Source organism: Hyla sarda, chromosome 3 (assembly GCF_029499605.1).
Source record: "Hyla sarda isolate aHylSar1 chromosome 3, aHylSar1.hap1, whole genome shotgun sequence".
In the NCBI taxonomy this organism is placed as follows: Eukaryota; Metazoa; Chordata; class Amphibia; order Anura; family Hylidae; genus Hyla; species Hyla sarda.
In genome coordinates this window covers 398,571,312-398,577,311 of record NC_079191.1, presented here as the reverse complement: position 1 = coordinate 398,577,311, position 6,000 = coordinate 398,571,312, and the positions used below count along the sequence as shown (strand labels likewise).

Here is a 6,000-nt window from a genome sequence, read left to right as displayed (position 1 = left end):
TTCGTGACGAATCGAATTTACTGTAAGTTCGCTCATCTCTAATACCATTAGACGTTATACTTATATTCTATCATACATCATTCTATTCTATCTACTCATACAGTGTAATAACAGACCGGAGTCTAGACTGTTCTCCGCATCCTCTGGTTGGACGCTGTAGACGCTGTCGTGCCGCAGGCTTCGAATATTGTCCAATCTGGAGATGACAGTGTTAAAAATTAAATATCCCCCTTTAGCCTGTGAAGCGCCTATTAAGGGAGGAGTCCTCACCAGAATGTCCTTTTAACTCTTTCCTGTCCAGAGCACACAGCTTAGAGGGAACATGAGCCTGGGCCTGGAGCAGACACACAGGGGCTGACATCACACGGCTCCTGGAAAGTCTCCGCTTCCTGCACAGTTCTCTAAGTTTTTTTTTTTCTCCCCTCTTTCTCTTGTTGTTGCAGAAGTGAACTTCCTCTGTCAGCCTCCCCCTCCACATCACAGACAGCAGCATCAACCGGACCCCCAGGGCTCTGAGCAGAACACCCAACAGACCCCAATGCACTGACCCATCCGGATCCTCTCCAGCCACCGGCTAAGAACAAGTGAGTCCTCTACCCCATAATTACAAAACCCATAGGCACTCCACTTCTTGTGGATGATATTTTGCGACATCCTGACCTTACCTACAGGTAGAGCAAAGCGGAGTCTAAGAATTGTGCCAAATCACAGACTCAGCTCTGCTCTACCTGTAGGTAAGGTCAGGAGCCTATAAGACAGTGTTCCCCAACCAAAGCACCTCCAGCTGTTGCAAAACTACAACTCCCAGCATGCCCGGACAGCCAAAGGCTGTCCGGGCATGCTGGGAGTTGTAGTTTTGCAACAGCCGGAGGCATCCTGGTAGTGAAACACTGTCTTATAGGCTCCTGACCTTACCTACAGGTAGAGCAGAGCTGAGTCTGTGATTTGGCACAATTCTTAGACTCCGCTTTGCTCTACCTGTAGGTAAGGTCAGGATGTCGCAAAATATCATCTGTGGTTTTACATAGGACTGCAGGTAAATCAACAGTTCATGTAACAGCGCAGAATCACTGCAGCTCCAAACAATTCTTAATGCAGCTTTGCTCCGTTATGTGTAATTGTGAACAACAGCTGTACGCTGATGTTATTCTTTGGTTTACATAGGACTGCAGGTAACTCAATGGTTCATATAACAGCGCAGGATCACTGCAGCCCCAAACAATTCTTAGTGCTGCACTGCTACATTATGTGTCATTGTGAACTACAGCTGTACGCTGATGTTATTCTTTGGTTTACATAGGACTGCAGGTAACTCAATGGTTCATGTAACAGCGCAGGATCACTGCAGCCCCAAACAATTCTTAGTGCTGCACTGCTACATTATGTGTCATTGTGAACTACAGCTGTATGCTGATGTTATTCTTTGGTTTACATAGGACTGCAGGTAAACCTACTGCATTGTCTTAGCACAATGTAGCCCAAAGCCGTTACATGATCTCTGAGGCACAGAGTAATAAATGCTGCAGAGCTGAACTTGTTACTTGCCAAGTTCTTTGCAATATCACAGTGTGTTCCTGTCACTTTACATAGGACTGTATTAAGACTCCTATATTATGTCAGTTTTTCCTAACCAGGGTGCCTCCAGCTGTTGCAAAACTACAACTCCCAACATTCCCGGATAGCCAGCGGCTGTGCAGGCATGCTGGGAGACTTAGTTTTGCAACAGCTGGAGGCACCCTGGTTGGGAAACACTGTCTTATAGGCTCCTGGCTTTACCTACAGGTAGAGCAGAGCACTGTCTGCTATTTGGCACAATTCTTTGTAATATTGCGATGTGTCATTTGTGGTTTTACATAGGACTGCAGATAAATCAACAGTTCATGTTACAGCAGCCCCAAACACTTCTTAGTGCATCACTGCTATTATCTGTAATGGGTAACTACAGTTGTATGCAGATGCTATGCTGTGGTTTACATAGGACTGCACGTAAATCTCCTGCATTGTTTTAGCACAATGTCAATGTTTCCCAACCAGAGTGCCTCCAGCTGTTGCAAAACTACAAATCCCAGCATGCTGGAAGTTGTAGTTTTGCAACAGCTGGAGGCACCCTGGTTGGGAAGAACTGCATTATGTGGTGCACTCATATGCCCAAAGAGTCAGGTGCTAAATACACCTCTGCTCCATTTTTATAAATGAACCATAAAGTGCCAAGTTTTGTCGCAGATCTAAGAAACATGTATTGTATTTCAGCAATCTGAATTGTTCTTTTACTTTTCTACTCTTTTTGCAGTTGGTTTTGTTTTTGTCTAATATACCATTTATGTATGCAATCGTTGATATTTAAAGTGAATGTAGCTAAGTTGTAATACCACACACAACCTGAGGACAAGTGTGGTGCTGTTGTTGGAGGAAATTAGCTCTGTTTTTCTATTCCTGAATAACCCCTTTAACCCAGTGCTGGGCAATGGCAGTGCAATCCCTGTGAAAGTTCATTTTTTTTATATATATATCAACTGGCTCTGGAAAGTTAAACAGATTTGTAAATTACTGCTATTAAAAAATCTTTATCCTTCCAATAGTTATTAGCTTCTGAAGTTGAGTTGTTGTTTTCTGTCTAACTGCTCTCTGATGTCTCACGTCCTGGGAGCTGTGCAGTTCCTATGGGGATATTCTCCCATCATGCACAGCTCCCGGGACGTGACATCATCATTGAGCAGTTAGACAGAAAACTTCAGAAGCTAATAACTATTGGAAGGATTAAGATTTTTAAATAGAAGTAATTTACAAATCTGTTTAACTTTCCGGAGCCAGTTGCGATTATATATATATATATATATATATATATATATATATATATATATATATATATATATATATATATATATATATTACCCTTAAAGTAGAAGCAGAGCTTCTAGTATAAACAATATCTTTTTACATCATTTTTTACTTTCATGTGCCCCCCGCCCTTGTTGCAGCAGCTAATCTCTACTGCTAGGGGTTAGTGAGAATCAATCTCCTTCCTCTTATGGCAGCTAGCAGTATAGCTTCTTTTTACTTCTGTTAGCGGCTGGAGGAAGTGGATCCACTGGACCTGTGTGAACTATGAGTGAACCGTACCAGGGAGCGGCACGTGCTGCAGCAGGTGGCACCCAGGTCGCTACCCCTGACTCGATTCGTCCACACAGGCTGCCTAGGTGAAACTTTGCACTGGAGTACACTAGAATAGTCAGTCGTAGCAGAAGGTCAAGGGCAGGCAGCAGAGAAGCTCAGTCAGGTCACAGGCATGAGATCCGGAGGCAGGCGGTAAAGGTGCGAGGTCAGGTCACAAGCAGAGGGTCTGGAACACTAGTAGGCAATACACAGAAGAATGCTTTCACTAGGCACAAAGATCCGGCAGGGAACAGTAGGAAGTGCCGGAATTAAAAATGGTTGGTTTCTGACAAGCACCAATTATTAATGCATTAGTCCTTTTCAGTTTAGAAGAACCGGTGCGCACGCACTGGCAGAGACACGCAGGAGGAGGGCTCGTAAGCGGGCATACCAGGTCGTGAGCGGCAGTCCAGGGTTTGCATGCGGGCACGTCCGGCAATGTGACCCGCAGCACAGTTGGGAGCAGAGGGGAACATAAGAGAACGCTCCCGGCCGGAGCGAGATCCCTGACAGTACCCCCCCTTTGGTCTCCCCAAGGAATGGAAACACACTTTTGCGAGAACAGATTGATCACAACTGGCTTGAGAAGGGAGGCGAAGAAAGAAGTCTTCGTGGAGGTATATACTTCAACAGGCATGGTCAAACGTGGAGAGGTACTATTTACACCAAGGGACGCCTCTCCTACGTGCCCTAGGTGTGAGCATCTCCCGAACGCTGCGGACGTATTGGACAGTCCTTAAAGCGTACCCATCAGATCCAACAAAAAACTTTTTTTTTTTTAAATCTATCACTCAGTACCTAATCCTGACCATTTTATGTGTCTAGCACCTTTATTTTTTTTATTACACTTTTTTTAATTTAGCTCACTAGTCTGAATTCCTCTCAAAGGGTGGGGTGTGGCCTCACTGTGCAGGTCTCCGCCCCCTCCCTCAGTATACTGTCTGCTCACATCTCCCCTAGCATTAGCAAGACTACAACTCCCAGCATGTCCTCACTGATAGTAGTCGGACACAAGCTGACAGTGGGAGGATTTTTCCTCCTGCTGTGAGCCCTGCACTCACAGCTGTCAATCAAGGAAGTAAGTCCGTGACATAGCTGATGATGCATGGACACAGCAGGACTAGTATGTGTCCAAGCAGGCAGAGGGGCTGTTGTATGACTGGCTTTTTCAGTATTTCATACTTAAAATTTTCTAATGACAGAAATTACAAAACCTATTGGGTTTGCATGCTTTAAAACATATCAAAAGTTTTTGTATTTGACAGTGCCTACTGACACAGTAGAGACACAAATTCTCCTCACGTCGACGAGACCCCTCCTGTGAAGACAATCTAGTCCAATCCACCTGCATGGGCTCCTCCACAGGTGGCATGGGAGATGGATGAGGCGGACGCTGGAACACAGGTGCCAGGCGAGGAAACCGACATGTTCGTACTGATTCTCTTTCGCAACAAAGCTCTTCCTGTCTCTCAAAAAACTAGACATCAGTTTGAGTGGCCAAGTTGATTAAGTCACTCAAGGGAGTCAGAAGGTCTCGTGCAGCAAGGGCATCTTTTTAATTCTACTAGAAAGTCCTTTTTTGAAGGTAGCATATAAAGCCTCATCATTCCAAGCCAGTTCGGAAGCCAGGATGCCCCTACAGAAGAGTTCCCTTGAGAGAGATTCAGCAATGCTGTCTCAGCCAAAGAAGCCCACACCGGTTCTTCAAAGACATTGCGAGGAAGGACTGGAGGCTAGCAGACACTGGATCATTGCAATTAGAGATGAGCGAACTTACAGTAAATTTGATTTGTCACGCACTTCTCGGCTCGGCAGTTGATGATTATCCTGCATAAATTAGTTCAGCTTTCAGGTGCTCCGGTGGGCTGGAAAAGGTGGATACAGTCCTAGGAGACTCTTTCCTAGGACTGTATCCACCTTTTCCAGCCCCCCGGAGCACCTGAAAGCTGAACTTATTCATGCAGGATAAGTCATCAACTACCGAGCCGAGAAGTTCGTGACTAATCGAATTTACTGTAAGTTTGCTCATCTCTAATTGCAATCCCAAAGGGGAGTAGCCCAGGCTAGGGCTTTGCCAGACAGAAGACTGATGATGAAGGCCACTTTAGCATGTTTCGTAGGGAGATGGTCAGCCAAGAGTTCCAGATGCATAGAGAAAAACCTCTACACAACTTTGGATCTCCGTCATACTTGGTAGGCAAAGATAAAGGAATCTTGAAGCCTCCAGTAGCCACTGGAGCTGATGACACCGAAGTTTCCGCTGGAGCCGGTTGTGGCTGTTGAGTGGTAAGAAACTGCTGCATCAGTGCGGTAAGCTGAGACAACTGCTGTGCTTGCTGCTCAATCTGCACGGACTGCTGTGTGACAATAGCTGAGAGATCGGATACACTGGGCAGTGATCTTACTGTAAGCGGCTGGAGGAAGTGGATCCGCTGGGCCTGTGTGAACAATGACTGAACCATACAAGGGAGCAGAGTCTAAGGTGCAGCTGGTTTTCACCAGTGCCTGCTGCAAAGAGGGATGGTCTTGCTGTGGTAGGAGGCACCCAGGTCGCTAACCCAGACACAGGCTGCCTAGGTGAAACTTGGCGCTGGAGTACACTAGAATAGTCAGTCATAGCAAAAAGTCAAGGGCAGGCAGTAGAGAAATGTAGTCAGGTCACAGGCATGAGGTCAGGAGGCGGACAGCAAAGGTGCGAGGTCAGGTCAGAGCAGAGGGTCTGGAACACTAATAGGCAATACACAGAAGAATGCTTTCACTAGGCACAAAGATCCAGCAGGGAACAGTAGGAAGTGCCAGAGCTAAAAAAGGGTTGGTTTCTGACAAGCACCAATTATTGGTGCACTG

General features: G+C 45.9%; 1 protein-coding gene across 1 annotated transcript in view; it reads left to right on the top strand.

The window, feature by feature from the left end:
• The first annotated feature begins 340 nt into the window (after positions 1–340).
• The window catches only part of STON1 (stonin 1), a 127,774-nt gene continuing 122,114 nt past the window's right edge, over positions 341–6,000 (top strand). The window contains exon 1 of the mRNA XM_056568061.1: positions 341–584. The gene's annotated coding sequence lies outside the window, so the exon portion shown is untranslated. The remainder of the gene's footprint in view (positions 585–6,000) is intronic.